This window comes from Vulpes vulpes, chromosome 9 (genome assembly GCF_048418805.1).
Source record: "Vulpes vulpes isolate BD-2025 chromosome 9, VulVul3, whole genome shotgun sequence".
NCBI lineage: Eukaryota > Metazoa > Chordata > Mammalia > Carnivora > Canidae > Vulpes > Vulpes vulpes.
Window position 1 is genome coordinate 89951122 of NC_132788.1, and position 16321 is coordinate 89967442.

The 16321-nt window shown below is 49.1% G+C and overlaps 1 protein-coding gene across 3 annotated transcripts in view; it reads left to right on the plus strand.

The window, feature by feature from the left end:
* The first annotated feature begins 11024 nt into the window (after positions 1–11024).
* Positions 11025–16321, plus strand: part of SFMBT1 (Scm like with four mbt domains 1) — a 122761-nt gene continuing 117464 nt past the window's right edge. Inside the window, exons 1-3 of one of the 3 annotated variants that reach the window (XM_072720818.1) lie at positions 11059–11214; positions 12489–12683; positions 15321–15530. The gene's annotated coding sequence lies outside the window, so the exon portion shown is untranslated. Of the gene's footprint in view, positions 11215–12488; positions 12684–15320; positions 15531–16321 lie in introns of all 3 variants that reach the window. The other 2 variants (XM_072720817.1, XM_072720816.1) reach the window with 2 other exon arrangements.

Consider the following 16321-nt stretch of genomic DNA (forward strand, 5'->3'; position numbering starts at 1 on the left):
ATATGAGGTGGGCCACAAGCCCTTGCTCATCCAAAATTGCCTGGGGTTTAGTAGATAGATCCCCAAACACGGTGACTGTACGTCCGGTGCCAGCTGTCTGTGGACCCGTGTCTACAGGCATCCGGGCACACCTGTAAGTTCACGCCTTACCTGGAAGGCCCCCTGGGAGGTATGTGTGTGTGTGTGGGGTCTGTTTCCACATGAGGAAAACCATGTGTTGGCAAGGGGGTGGGTGTGGGTGTGGGTCCCTGGGGATCATTTCTCCCGAAGGAGTGGAGCTTAGGCGGTCACAGGTAGGGGGCAGTCTGCAGAAGGCTGGTGCTCAGGTGGAGGGAAGAGTGGACAGGACGAGCTTGGGGAAAAACAGGGCAGTAACAAACACAGACAGGTGACCCCAGAGTGGGTGCGGTTGCTGAGGTCTATTGGGGTCCTGCCCTGTTGCCTCCTATACCAGAGTGGACCCTCGGGAAAGGGTAGCGCTGAGCACTCCCTCCCAGCAAGGTTGGCGACAGCTGCCCAGCCAGGCAGTCCTAGGGCCTCAGAAGAGCTCTGGGGTCCTGCGCTGAGAGGCAGTCCCGCTCATTTGAGGGCAGCATGCACGTAGCCCATCAGGCTCTGATCTGCGGGTGTGCTGGTGGGAAAAGCCTAGAAGTCTCTATGCTGTAAACTGTACTTACCTGTTAATGAGCTCATTCACCAGCTAGTGGCCTGGGCGCTCGGTTGTGACTGATATCAGGAAGATGAATTCTCAGCCAGGGTCCCACAGGATGCGTTAGACGAAGGGAGTCCCAGTGTGCAGGCGCAAGCCCCTGCCTGCTTCTCCCCACAGCTACCCCTTCCCAAGGGCGCACCCTGGAGGTTTATTTTTCCTATTGAAGAATAGCTTACATTCAGTAAAATGCACCAATCACGACTGCACAACTTGACGGCTTTTATGTAGACAGATACCTGTGTAACAGTGACCTTGAGCAAGGTTCATCATTCCAGAAAATTCCCTCGCATCCCTTGCCCGTCTATATATCCTACCCCAGAATTAACCACTATTTTGACCTCTATCATTAGAGACTGGTTTCACTGTCCCAGAATATCAAGTAAATATCGTCATACAGTATGTTCTTCTTTGGGTCTGGTTTCTTTTGATCACTGTCATGTTATTTAGATTTATCCTTGTTGTTCTGTATATAACATTTGTTCATTCCTCTCTATCACCGGGTAGTATTGCATTATATGGGCATACCACAATTTGTTTATCTATTCTTCTGTTGGTGGGCATTTGGGTGGTTTCCAGTGTTTGGCTGTAATGAATAAAAGCACTGTGAATATTCTTGTGCAAGTCTCTGTGTGTGGACATGTTTTTATTTCTGTGGTTTTATTTCTCCACCTATGAGTGGAGAAACTGGATCACAGGGTAAGTATGTGTTGAACTTTATAAGAAACTGCCAATAGCGATGTACGCAAATTTCAGCTGTTTCTCATCCTTGGAAGTACTTTCTGCTCCAGACCCTCAGGTGCCTCAAAGAGCTCACCTCCTTGCCCCATCTGGAGATGGGCCTGGCTTTAGGAGTGGTAGACATCCTCCAAGGACCCAGAATCCTACTGCCATGGAGGGGTCTGGCTGACGTGGGCAGGTGCAGGCTGCATCCTCTGGGAGGGAGAAGGGAACTTGCATTTGGGAATCACCAACTACAAATCAAGCACCACATGAAGGCTTTAGGTACATGTGCTTATCGAATCCTCTGGTCGCTGGGGTCCTGTCAGGAAGGGCACACGACACAGTTGCTGTTTGAAGACAACTGGCCCCCAAGGCTGCCTGTCCCTAGCAGCCCTTCCCCCCCCCCCCCCACCATATTGGATCTATCACATAACCCAGTGCAAAGGCGCTGAGAAGGTCTATAATATAGCCTCTCTCCAACCTGCCCACCCCACCCCCCTGCACAGAGGAGGAGCAAGGCCCTGAGAGAGAAGGGATTGTGCCCCCAAAAGTTATACGCAGGCCTGGGCTACGACTCAGATTTCCTCCTTCCTTCTCAGGAGAGGAAATCAAGCCTCCTCCCTTGGAAGGAGGCTTTGTCTATAGCCCTCTGTCATGGAATTAACCCTAGGGAGAGTGTCAACCAGCTGGAAGCACCTCTGGGGGGCAAGGCATATTACAGTCCTGTCTGGGGGCCTCAGTCCAGCCTGCCCAGGCACACAGCAGGCGTCAATAAGAGGAAGGATGGATGAGTGATTTCGTCCCGCTCTGCTGTTTGGAAATGTGCTAGAAAACTCCTTCTCTGAAATATTCACAAGTGTGTTCACAGCTCAATCCTGGATCCTGGAGCCGAAAGAATCTCCAGACATCTTTGAGTGCAGTGCCTGCTTTCAACAGCCCAGGTGCTACTAGCCGCACTTTAAGGATAAAGTAATTGATATCAAGATGTTAAGTGATTGCCTTGGGTTTTGTACTCCAGATCTGACTGGATGAAGACAGTGGAGAGTGAAAATTGAAGGCCTTGGGAGCAAGACCCAGCAGGAATGAAGATCACACATCTCAGGAGCTACAGTAAGTAATGAGAAAATTAGGATTCAATTGACCACACTTCATTTTGTACAAAGCCACCGGGTAAAGCAAGGTCCATTGGCATCTTCCCTGATTTTGTCTGTATTACGCAGAAACCTCTTTCCTCCCAAATCCACCCAGTGCTGACAAACAGGGACCAAATGGGGGCCTAGACGTGGTGTGATGCTTTTGGCTGGGAAGCCCCTCCAGGTCACCATGAGGCTTTCGTTCAGCAGGGAGATTAAACTGCCTTGTTGTTAGAAGAGGCATCAAGCAAACAAATTAAATGTCCTTGTTAACATTTTATAGATTCACACCAATATGCTAACAGTTATTGTGTATAAACTAACCTTAATAAAAAATGGGAAGTGGCAGCATGAGAAGGGGTGGGGAGTGGGACACAAGGTTTGTGACAGGAGGGGACTCTGGTGTCCAATTACAGCAAGCAGGCCGGGTGTGGAGAGGGGACTCCGTGCAGCAGAGGGATTCAGGCTGTTTGCCAGAGCCCAGCAGGTGGCTCTGGGGAGAGACTAGAAGGAACTGTGATCACATCTCCCTTTGCCTTTTCTTCTCCTGGTGGGCTTGAGCTGCCAACTCCTTCCCAAGGACCCCATAGTGAGCTCTTTTCACAAACCTCCTAAGTTTGACCCTCCAGGGGGGCCATGACAGGCCTGGAGAATGTTCTATGGCTGAGCTGGCTCTGCTCCCAACTCCTTCCTGGCTCTTGGGCTGCAAGCAGCCAGAGATAGGAGCCCTTGGCCAGCATAGGGAGACCTGGTGTCCTGGTTTAAATGCCAGCCCTTCAGCCCTAACCTGACCCCAGGTCTTAGAATTTGCCTCTCTGGGGTGAATCCTGGGTGACTGCTTCTTTTCAATGTGCTACCCAGAGCCAGTGGGTAGAAGACTGCAAGGGATGAGACTAAATGCCCTATTAAAGACATGCATGTTAAAATAAAAGTGTGTGGGCAGCCTGGGTGGCTCAGCGGTTTAGCGCCGCCTTCAGTCCAGGTCGTGATCCTGGAGACCTGGGATCGAGTCCCATGTCAGGCTTCCTGCATGGAGCCTGTTTCTCCCTCTGCCTGTGTCTCTGCCTCTCTCTCTCTCTGTGTGTCTCTCATGATTAAATAAATAAAATCTTAAAAAAAATAAAAGTGTGTGTGTATATTTATATATTTAGGTGTGCATGTGTATATATATATATACTTTTTGGTATATATGACTGTTAATGAAGCATTTATTATATATCAAATATATTTAATACATGTTATATAAGTATCATATGTTATACTATATGTTATATAATTACTTTGTACTTTCATTTACACTTTATGTATTTCATTATATGTACATATTCATTTAATATCACATTAAATTTTAATATATAGTATATTTTCATAAATATGTCATATTACTAATTAATAATTATTTGTTCATAGTAGCCCTGTGCTGGGAAGAACCCAAATGCCTATCAACAAGGGAATGGATAAACAAATGTGGTATATCCATACAAGGAATACTACTCACCAAGAAAAAGGAATCAGCTCTTATTATGAAAGGATCTCAAAATGATGCTATTTTAGAGAAGACAGGCAAAAAAAGAGTACCTAGTATATAATTCCATTTATATAAGATTCTAGAAATTGCAAACTAATCTGTAGTTTATAAAAGCAGACCAGGGTGCCTGGGTGGCTCAGTGGTTGAGCATCTGCCTTTGGCTCAGGTTGTGATTCCAGGGTCCTGGGATCAAGTCCTGCCTGGGGCTCCCTGCATGGAGCCTGCTTCTCCCTCTGCCTGTGTCTCTGCCTCTCTCTCTGTGTCTCTCATAAATAAATAAATAAATAAATAAATAGGCAGACCAGTGGCTGCCTGGGGGTGGGGTGGCGGGAGGGAAAGATTGCAAAGAGATGTGAAGACACTTTCTGGGGTGATGAAAATCTTTGTTTTCTTTATTGTACTGACGGTTTCATAGTTATAGTTGTATGTCAAAACTAATAAAGTTCTACAGTTAAGTATGTGTAATTTATTGTGTATCTTCATATACTTTGGCAATATAAAAAATGTGATTTTCAACCACATTCCTTTCTTTAACAATATCACGGATATCATAGTTTTTTTTTAACGTCATCATTATATAATCATTTAATGTAATATTTTTGAGGGGTATAATGGTTAGATCCTTTGATAAATAAAATCAAAATTATTTAAAAGTAGTATTTTCTCATCTTCCTTTTAAAGTTTCTATATTTACCATGTGTTTTATAATGTATGTGATATTTTACTAGAATAGTATATACGTATAAAATAATGATTTAAACATTAGTAAACACACTAAAGGATATGTACTCAAAATGTCACTTAGTGGAGGCACAATATTTTGAAGAGCAGTATAAAAAGGAGCAGCTGAACTTCTATTCCTTGGGCATCCTATATGCTTGAAATAATATTATTTACCAAAAACAAAGGAGTGGTTGAATAGCAGAGAGTGAAAAAAAGGAATCATCTGGGCACCTGGCTGACTCAGTCAGTAGAGCATGTGACTCCATCTCAGGGTCATGAGTTCAAGGTTCATGTTGGGCATAGAGCCTACTTAAAAATAAATAAATAAAATAAAAAGGAATCATCTTCTGATACACCTAACAATATGGGTAAATCTTAAAAACAGACACAAAAGAACACTCCTCTATGATGAATTAAAATTATTTATTATATATTTGAGAGAGAGAGAAAGAGCACGAGCAGGGTAGGAGGGGCAGAGGGACAGGAAGAAGCGGATTCCCTGCTGAGCAGAGAACCCACTGACACTGGGCTCCATCCCAGGACTCTGAGATCACAACCTGAGCTGACACTTAACTGACTGAGCCACCCAGGCGCTCCTATAATGAATTTTTAAAAAACAGACAAAACTTATCTATGGAGATAGAAATCAGATAAGTGGTTGCCTGTGTGCAGGGGGAGTCCCTGGAAGGGGAGGAGAGGAACTTTCTGGGGTGATGGAATGTTCCGTATCTTGATTGTGTTGGTGGTCACCCTTATCAGCACTTAGAGAAATGTACACCTATAAAATGAGTGCATTTTATTGTATGCAAATTATACCTAAAAAAATAAAAGAGAGAGAGAGTATTGTGAACAACCTCACTGGCTGCCTAAGCAATGCACCCCTTGGGCCACATTGACCCAAGGGTTACCAGTTTCTGCCCTCTGTGACAGTCACTATAGATTTCTCTCACAAATTTTTAAAATATTTTATTTTTTTATTCATGAGAGACAGATACATAGGCAGAGAGAGAAGCAGGCTCCATGCAAGAAGCCCAATGCAGGACTTGATCCTGGGACCCTGGGATCACAACCTGAGGCAAAGGCAGGTGCTCAACCACTGAGCCATCCAGGTGCCCCATAAATTGTTTTTTCTAGGGAAACTTTATGTTCAACGTGGAGCTTGAACTCACGACCCCGAGATCAAGAGTCACATGCTCTACTGACACAGCTGGCCAGGTGCCCCTCATACTATTTTTTAATTGAGGTCTTAGTCACATACTATAAAACTCACCCCTTAAAAGTGTACAATTTTGTATTTTTTAGTATATCGTGAAGTTGTGCAGCCATGGCCATATCTAATTTTAGAACATTTCACCACTCCAAAGAAGAACCTCAGCGCTGTTGCCCTTGCATTGCTGAGTATACTTGGTCACCTGTTTGGTACCTGTGAGCTCTTATTAGCAGATGAGAAATTGAAGGTGTAAAAATGCATAGCCCAATAATATAAAAATGGGGAACATTATGACCACTAATTTGTTTTTCCTCCATCAATTGAGAAAAGAGGGGTGTGGAGGCAAAGAGGGCCTCCCTGGGAATGAGGCGGGCATGGCCCTGGGCTTGTAGCACTCAAGGTTGGAAAATGGGTCTGGGGCCTGTGCCTTTCCCAAGATAGGCAACTGGGGAAAACAAGCTAAGTGACTTAGGTAGACAGAGAAAGAAATGGAGAGATGTTGAGAGGTCTCCCAGAGGAGTGGCTTTGGGACAAGGCCAATGATTTCTCATAATTCGGTTGTTTACAGTTTGCAAAGAATATTTACAAACATTATGTCCTTGGATTCTCAGGACCCAAGTAGACAGGTGGCTTCTTCTCCATTTGATAGAGATAAGGGAAGTGAGACCCAGAGATGTGAAGGCTCCCATAAAGAAGGTCCTATAAAGAAGCAATGATTATATCTGGACTCGACCCAAGCCCATGACCTTTTCCATTCCAACACAGGATAGAAGAGAGGGATGGATGCCTGGTGGGGTCATCTGTAGGAGCTAAGACAAGTGGGGTGGAGCAGGGTAGATGTTGGAGCACATGTCCGTGGCCTGTGCCCCCAAGGCAGCAGGACTAGCAAGTGGACCAGGCCTCTGTGGAGAGTGGCATGATGTGAGCAGTGACTTGTTGGTGGTAATCACTTGATCACTTGGGTAATTAGCCACAGGGAGTCATTATGTGACTTGTCTCACTTGGGCTGATTAAAGGGAGCTGGCTGCCCAGTAGCAATGGAGGACTGCTGATTGCTGACAGCAGGGCCTGGCAGGCTTCAGAACTTAATTAAGTTTTTCTGGGGTTGAAAACAGCCCCTAGCCCTGGCTGAGGGCTCTACTGGTTCCTAAGGTCTGGGCCCGGTCCTCCTGTTCTCATCCAGAACGAGGTCCTGGGCGGATATACCACTGCAGCGAGCAGGCCTACCCGCAGGGATAGGGCGTTCATACGGGATGGTTAAACACTCACCCCTTGGTCAGCGAGGATAGGGAGTATAACCTCTACCCCACAGCACCGGTAGGAAACAGAGACAGCGTTGGGAACGGCCAAGGTGCCTCATGGTGAGCCAAGCTCCGGTCTTAGATGCCACCAGCTGACCAGGAGACACCCTCTCCTTCACCAGCTGCCTGGCAGGGAAAGGGCTAGCTTCATCTTTGCCCTCAGGGGGCCTGATAGCTTTCTGTGGGATAAGATAAGGTGACAACCCAAACAAAAGACAGACACAGATTAAATTATAAATGCTAATTATGAAGAAACAATTAGGAGGGAGGAAGGGAAGGGGGGAGGTTGAGAGAAAGAGAAAGAGAGAGAGAGAGAGAATCTGTTTATGTGGGATAGGTAGGGACATTCTTCTCTGAGGGGACTACCTTGTTATACAGATACTGGAACAATGTGAAGGTACCAGGCACGGTGAAGGTAGGTGTGGGAGGGGAAACGTACCAGGCATTGGGAACAGTGTGTGCAAAGGCTCTGTGGTGGGTGGAAGGCCCTGGGAGGCTTTGAGGCAGGAGTGTGCCATGGCCAGAAGTCAGTTTTCTCTGTGCTCTTCTGGGGGCAGCCTCTTCTGTGCATGACTCCCACCTGAATTTCCAAGCAGCAGGAACTGGCATACCCAGTTTGTGGCCTAGCTCTGCCTCTCCCTAAGAGCGGCCTGTAACTTTCCCAGTTTGCTCTTTGGCCACAAGGGAACATCACGATCTACCTTGAGGGATGGTGCAAGGGTTAAAGGAGATTTCTTGTGTGTGTATCCACACCCACACCTACACCAGCCAGGCACAAGGCAGACTCTCAAATGGCAGGTTTTTAAATCCCCTCCCCCGCCCCGCCCCCATGAAGATTCCTTTAAATCTCCACTCTTCCTCCTCCTCAGGGGTCATGAAGTAGAGGGAGGTTGGTGTCAACAAGGAATCTGGTTTCTGAGTTTTAAAATACTTGAATAAATTGAAAGATAGCACATGTCCCAGTTGGGGAAAATGACATATTATGGAGTATTTGATCTATTTAAAGTAATTCATAGGTTTAATGCAACTCTGTGCAAAAACATTTTTCCTGAACTAAAAATATCGGTAACAACGGGTGACATTTACTGAGCATTTACTATGTGTCTAGCATTGAGCTTGTGAGGCAGGTGTTACTCTTGCCCCCATTTTATATATTCCCTAGGCCTAGACGGAACAAGTAACTTGTTAAGGTAATGGGGGTGGTAAGAATTGGACCTGGATGGTCCCATCTTCAAAGCCAGCATTCTTACTCCCTGTATGTTTACTAGAATATGTATGGTTCACAGGAAACTGGCGTGGTTACCAAGTGATGTTCTGAATAACAGGAAGCTCTGTGAAAGGCAAGATAGCCCTGTTAGATGTTAGAACCTATTCTAAAGAACCAATATTTAGATCTGTATGGTATCTGCTCCAACTGAGGTCAGTGAAAAGAATTGGAGAAACAGATCGACCGGAATCAAAAGCCTACTGTAAAAATAGATCTTACTAAAAAAAAAAGTAGGGAAAAAGCTATTTAATAAATGATGATTGCATAAGAAATAAAAACTGGTGATGCTGGTGGTGAGTTAAATCCATATTTTATTCCACACAGGAAAATAAACTTGGGATGGATAATCATCAAAGAATTAAGTATAAAGTGAAATTGTAGAAAATTAGCAGAAGGGACACCTGGGTGGTTCAGCAGTTGAGTGTCTGCCTTTGGCTCAGGGCGCGATCCCAGAGTCTCGGGATTGAGTCCCACACTGGGCTTCCTGCATGGAGCCTGTTTGTCCCTCTGCCTGTGTCTCTGCCTCTCTCCCCCTCTGTCTCTCATGAATAAATAAATAAGATCTTAAAAAAAAAAAAAAAGAAAAGTAGCAGAAAAGAGACCATCAGATGGGTCGAAGAAAGCTCGTTTTGTCAGCATTCAAGCGATAAAATCACAAAGGACTAGAATGACAGATTGAACATTAAAATAAAACAACAACAAAAAAAAGACCAACGGACTGGGAAATATCTGCATCATTGATGACACAGGAATAATACTGATGATACAAAAAAGGACTTAATTCAAAGTCAAAAAAAAAAAATAAAAAAAAAAATTCAAAGTCAGAGGAGAGGAGCTTCAAGTCCCCAGCAGGTGAATGGATATCAACAGCCATTCACACAGAGGGGACTAGACAGTAAATGATGGAAAAACGTTCATTTTTAAAGTCATCTAAGAAAGGTTAAAGTAACCTCAAACTACTCACAGACACTAGTAAAGTAGGAGGGGGAAAAAAAAGATGGTTCCCACTGCTTAGAGATGTGTCTTGCTCTTCTCTACAGTCGTTCCCGGGAGGCAGCAGCGTGAGCCAGGCAGAGCTTTAGGGCAGGTCCTCCCGCACCGCGGAGCAAGACCCCTCTGCCTTCCACCTGGTAACTCAACTGCCAGGAATTTGCCCTGAGTGCAGAATTAAAGGACATATTAGCAAACGGTGGTGAAGGACCCAAACATACCCTATCACGAGACTGAATACATAAACGCACGAGCACACCCGCACATCTTCAGAATGGATCATGCGAGCGGGAGAAAAGGCGAAGGGCTAGTGTAGCAGCAAACGCAAAAGAAAACTGTGTGTGTGGTTGGTTGCAACTATGTAAAGACATGTACACAGGTGGGAGGTTTTAGGCTTCCCTGGCAGTCAGGGATACTTTGTACGTTTTCTTCTTTTCTCTGGTTGTCATGTTGTCTTTTTTAAGTGGTGGCCAAAAAAAAAAAAAAAAATCTGGATTCAAATTCAGCCAGCAGCGTAACTCGGGCAAGTTCGCCCGGGGAGCGGGTCGTATTCCCCCGCGCGGTGGTGCTGAGGCCGCCGGGGAGCCGCTGAGCCCGCGCCGGCACCTCGGACCTCGCCTCCCTCGCGAAAGGCAGGAGCCCTCAGCGCCCGGGCCCGGGAGCGCGCGGGCCCTCGCGGGTTCTCCCATCCCGACGGGCGGGGGGCGGGGGCGTCCCGCGGACCTCCGCGCTCGCAGGGGCGGGGCCGAGCTCCGCGAACCTAGAGCGCCCGCAGCCGCCTCGGGGCTTCTGTGCCCGCCGGGGGCCCCGGCGCCGCCGCCCCCGCCCCCGCCCGCCCGGCCCGGCCCGGCCGCCGTCTTGCGCCCCCTCGCTGCGGCCCCGGGCGGCGGGCGCGCTCGCATTTGCGGGCGCCTCCCGCGGAGGCCGGGCCCCGCGCCGTCCGTTCCCCCGCTCCTGCCGCCTTGCCCGGGGCGGTCACGTGCGGACGGCAGCGGCGCGGCTCGCGGGGCCCGGGAGCCAGGACCGGCCGCGGCCGCCCCGAGCCTCGGGGAGCGGGGGGCGGACCGGGTGGGCGCTGGGGCCGCGGGGCGCGCGCGTCTCCCTGGCCGGGCCCGTCCGCGCCGTCGGGGGCCCCGCAGGCGCCGCCGCGTGCCCTGCGCCCCGGCCTCGGGGACTCGGCGGCAAGTTGGGGCTGGGGCGCGGGGCGGGGGCGGGGGCGGGGGCGGGGGCGGGCGCGGCCGGGGGCGCGGCGGGCGGGCCGGCCGGGGGGCGGGCCGGGGGCACACGCGCGGCGCGAGGGGCGCGGGCTGCCGGGAGAGCGCGGGTGGGGGGGCGCGGGCGCATGCGCGGTGCGCCCGTGCCATATTGGAATGAGTCGGAGCGCGGAGCGCCGCCGCCGCCGCCGCCGCCGCCTCCGCCGGAGCGCGGGTGGAGGGGGGCGGGGAGAGCTGCCGGCCGCCCGCTCCGCGAGCCCAGCAGGAAGGAGGGCGCGCGCGGGCGGGCGCGGGCGGCGCGAGCGGAGAAAGCGCCCGCGCGGGGAAGCGAAAAGAAGGAAAGAAAGAAAGAAAAGGAGCGCGACAAGGGGGAGAGCCGGCGGTCGGGCGGGGGCGCGCGCGAAAACTCCCGGCAGGTAAGAGAGCGGGGCGGCCGGCTGGGCCTTCCCGCGCGCGGCGGCCTGGAGGGGCGGCGGCGGGGGGGCGGCGGCGGGGGCGGCGCGGTGCCCCTCCCGGGGCGGGACGCGCAACTTTGCGGGCGGGGAGCCGCCGGGGGCCGGGGGCCGGGGGCCGGCGGGCGGCGGGCGGCGGGCGCGCGGGCGGAGGCGCCAACGGGCGGCGGCGGCGGCGGCGGCGGCGGCGGCACGTTGGGGCGGGGGCGGGGCGGGGGGAGCGCGGCGCCCGCGCGCGGCCTCGCGCGCCCCCGCGGCCCCGGCCCCGCGCGCCGACCGGCCCGGCTGCAGGAGCGCGCCTGGGCGCCTCGGCGCGGCGGAGAGCGGCCCCGGGCGGGCGGGCGGGCGGCGCGGTGCGCGGCGGCCCCGCGGGCGTGAAAGGGAAGTGGCGGGCGGCGGGGCCGGCGGGCGCCCAAGTTCCCCGCCGCGCGCCCCTCCCCGCGCTCCCGCCCGCCGAGCCCCCGCGGACCCGCCCCCGGGCTCGCTCCGGGGCCCGGGCGCGAACCCGCAGCGGGGGCCGGGGCTGGGGCCGGGCCGGGCCGGGCCGGGGGCCGCGGTGGGGGGGCGCGCGCTGCCCGCGCCGCGGTGCGAACTTCGGAGGGCCGAGGTGGCCTCTGCGCCGCGGGCGGAGCGGGGCGCGGGAGCGGGAGCGGGAGCGGGAGCGGGAGCGGCCGCCGCAACCGGTGGCTCGGGGCCTCCCCGGAGCGGCGCGCCCGCGGGCCGTGGGCTCGCCCGACGCCGGCCGGACCCGCGCGCCCCGAGCCGCGCGCCCCGGAGGGCCGTGGCCGTTTCGATTTCTGTTCCCGAGTCTCGTTTCAAGCCGCGGAGGGGAGGCTGCGGGGAGGGCGAGCAGAGAGCGCGGAGGAGCAAGGCCTGCTCTGCCGGGGAGCACAAACGCCCTGTGAGAACCAGGAATGAATTCCCGCGGAAAGGGTGCACGCTAAGTTTGCAGCGAGGCGTCAGGCCGCCGTCCCCGGGTCTGGCCCCGAGCACCGCCGCAGGTCCCGTTCCGCGCAGGCTTGGCTGGGACGCCGCGGGCACGACCAGGCTTTCTATTTAGCGCGAGTGTGTGTGTTGGGGGCTTGTTCCCAGCGGGGCACCCAAAGCCCTGCGGCTGGTGAACGGCCCCAAGCGGTGTCTCCACGAGTCTTAACTCAGTGACATAGTTTTGAGAACCAAGTAACCATCCGAGAGATTTGGAAGGAACTGAGATGCATTTTTGCCTCTCCCCGCAATAGACCTTTTCCTCCTTGGAAGCACGTTTGAGAGATGTCACACCCGGTTGAATCGCAGGACAAATGCCTGCCTGAAAATGTGATTGATCATTTGCCAGCTGTCCTGAGAAGAGGAAAAGGAGCGTGTCTTTGTGCGTACGCTTTGGGGGCCGTCGGCCTGGTGGTTCGAGGAGCGTGTTAAATCCTTGTCTGCCCCAGGTAGACCGAGAGTTCCTATTTGTTTACAGTGTCACAGAAGTAACGGCCTGGTGGAAACGGGAGTGGCTCAAGATCAGGAAACCGTGCTGTTGCTACTGTTGTCATTGACTAGCTGCCTTATCTCTATAGGGTTCTTAGCCTTAAAGATTTGGTTTTCCTTATTTGCAAAATCAGAGAGTGAGTAGTAGATGATCTTTCTGCAGGCTTTCAGATCTCAATTTGCCAACTTTTTAAAATGAGAGATTAAAAAAACAAAAAACAAAAAACAAAACACCAGTCTGTATTTTGACAGGTTCTACATAAAAGTGTTCACAATAAATATACATCTTTATTAAAATGCATTTGGAAAAATCTTAGTTGCTACGTCTAGTATTTATGTCACTTATTTGAACAAAGGCATTTATGAATGTATTTCAGTGTGTTTTTAAAATCATATATGTATTTTTTGAGGTCTGATTTACAATAAGACCTTAAATGGCTTATATGGCCCAACAACCACACTCAGACCAAGATACAGCATTTTCAGCCTCCCAAAGGGCTCCCTTTACATTTCTCTTGTTCAGTAAACGCCTCTCCCCTCCCCAAGGTGACTTTTGCTTCACAACAGGACCCTTTTGAGGGTGAAGGGCAGTAGTAAGCTGAGGGACAACAGGTGTGTAAACCTGGGGTTATGGTCATTTTTGCCATGACCCTAAATGCTTTTATTTATTTATTTTTTTTAATTTTTTTTTTAATTTATTTATGATAGTCACACAGAGAGAGAGAGAGAGAGGCAAAGACACAGGCAGAGGGAGAAGCAGGCCCCATGCACCAGGAGCCCGACGTGGGACTCGATCCCGGGTCTCCAGGATCGCGCCCTGGGCCAAAGGCAGGCGCCGAACCACTGCGCCACCCAGGGATCCCCCTAAATGCTTTTATAACGGTTTTTACTACCTGGAATTCTAAGACTTCTTAGCCGGAAGGCCACTTACCCAGCTGAGACTTTGCAGGGCTTTGCAGGTTTGGATCTGTGGTTGTTGGGCATCCTTGTGGTCACGGGCCTAGTATTGATGTGTTACTTCCCATTATTGGAATACTGGTGTATTTCCAGGTAGTAGATTTGGAAGGATGGATCATGAACTTTCCCAACAAGTCAGTGTTTAGGGTTTTAGTAGATGAATCAGTTCCTTAAAGCCTAGAATTTGCTGAGAAAATTGAATGAAAATTGATTTTTTAGAGTTCAGTGAATTAAAGAATGTGGGCATAAAGCTTTAACAACCATTTAAATGACAGCAATTAACTTGATTTATATATGCAGGATATTCGCCTGGTTTATCAAGTCATTAAAGCTCTAGTGATGAAAGCAAAAACAAAAGGTAACTAAAAATTATGTCAGGTGCGATTAATTTTTTTTTTATTTCAACCTGATTAGGATACCTTTTTATATTAGCCCTCTAAAAAGATTTTTTTTGTTTTTTAATATTCACCACTGAAAGGAAGTACTTGGAACGATTTGCTTATTCTCCCCAAATACCTTTTGATGTATTCCTGTACATTTTCTTGTTTCTGCTCCTAAAGGAGTTAGCAATTGTAAGTGAATTCTTGGTAATTCTTCACAGTGGCCTGTGTTTTTACTGCAAGGACATCTGTGATGTAAAGTTGGGAACTGTTTAAGGCCTGTGGTAGGGATTTATGGGGGCATAGTCCACAAAGTTCAAAGATTTTCCTTTGTGAAATGGATTCTACTGAATAATTCTGTTTTCTATGACTAAGCCAGTCAGTTGACTAGCCAACAATTAAGCTGGATTTGGTTACTGTACTCCAAGATTCACAGCATCATTTGCTAAGACAGTAATCCATCACTTAGTGATGATTGATCCACTGGTTGTGTGTGTGTGTGTGTGTGTGTGTGTATCTTTTTAGATTTCTTAGTTTTTGCGGTATCAGATATTTAACTTAAAATTTATTGAATTTTGAGAGATGCAACTAAAGGTGCAAGATGAGAAGCAAGATACCTATAAAAAGGCATTTCTTCTTTTGATATTTGTTTCTTTGAAAATTTTGATTTTTCTCTTTAAAAATGCTTTTCCCCTCCATAACCTTGCTGCTTCGGGAGGGTACTTTTGCTTTCTCAGTGGTCACTAGACTGGGCTTAGCTACAGAATGGGGGTGTGGATGCACATTATCATTTGACTCTGAAGTCTAGAACAGGTGAACTGTCTAAACTTCATTGACCTTTTTGTTAAAACTTCATGTTAATGTTTAAAAAGTGACTACAAAGCAGAAAATAGACCATTATGTTAGCAGGTATTTTGAATGCAAAATATATATTTTTTAAAGATTTTATTTATTTATTTATGATAGAGAGAGAGAGAGAGAGAGAGAGAGGCAGAGACACAGGCAGAGGGAGAAGCAGGCTCCATGCAGGGAGCCTCATGCGGAACTCGATTCCGGGACTCCAGGATCACGCCCTGGGCTGAAGGTGGTGCTAAACCGCTGAGCCACCCAGGGATTCCCGCCAAATACTTTTATATTAAAAATTTTCTAATAATTTCCTAAAACTTTACTGTCTGGAATTATTTGGCTGTTAACCAATATTTTGGAATGATTTATTTATTTTTATTTTTATTTTTATTTTTATTTATTTATTTATGATAGTTACACACAGAGAGAGAGAGAGAGAGAGAGAGGCAGAGACACAGGCAGAGGGAGAAGCAGGCTCCATGCACCGGGAGCCCGACGTGGGATTCGATCCCGGGTCTCTAGGATCGCGCCCTGGGCCAAAGGGAGGCGCTGAACCGCTGCGCCACCCAGGGATCCCTTTGGAATGATTTAAATGCGAATAAAAAAACATATAATCAGTAAATGGTATGACTTTATTATTACAGGGTAGTTTTCTTTTAGTAATTTTTATTTGTTATCTAACTGGGATGTTTTATAATTGAAATAAATATTTCTTTTTATACATAGTTGCTAAATTGGATGAAAGTCCCTAAGGATTTTGGTTACTAGGGAGATTTTGAACCATTAGACTTGAGGGAGCAGGATTTCGATGTGACTTTTTTCAAGTGATACTAGCACTATTGGAAAATGATTTAAAATTAAAAGTATGTGATCAGGTTGTTGCAAGTTCATTTTAAAATTTTACAAAAGTGGGAGAGAGGATAAAAACAAAGAAGTATTAAGAGAAAAACTATGACTTCACTGCAGAAGTTTTAACAAGTTTGACTGTAAACCTTTGCCTTTAACTCAGGCACCTGAAGATTTGTATATAATTAATTTCTAGTCTCTTATTCAAGAGGATTTTTTTAAATTAATTAATTTATTTATGATAGTCACACAGAGAGAGAGAGGGGCAGAGACACAGGCAGAGGGAGAAGCAGGCTCCATGCACCGGGAGCCCGACGTGGGATTCGATCCCGGGTCTCCAGGATCGCGCCCTGGGCCAAAGGCAGGCGCCAAACCGCTGCGCCACCCAGGGATCCCCAAGAGGATGTTTTTGACTGTATTCGGGTCTCTTAATCTTTAGATGATCACTCAAGGACATAATTACGAAGCAAACATGTAGACTGTATGTTGTGCTAATAGGCACTAAGTTTCAAACTTTGTGGTTTGATAGTTGGTAACTTCAGAGTCAAGCATTTGGCTGTGCAGGTAGA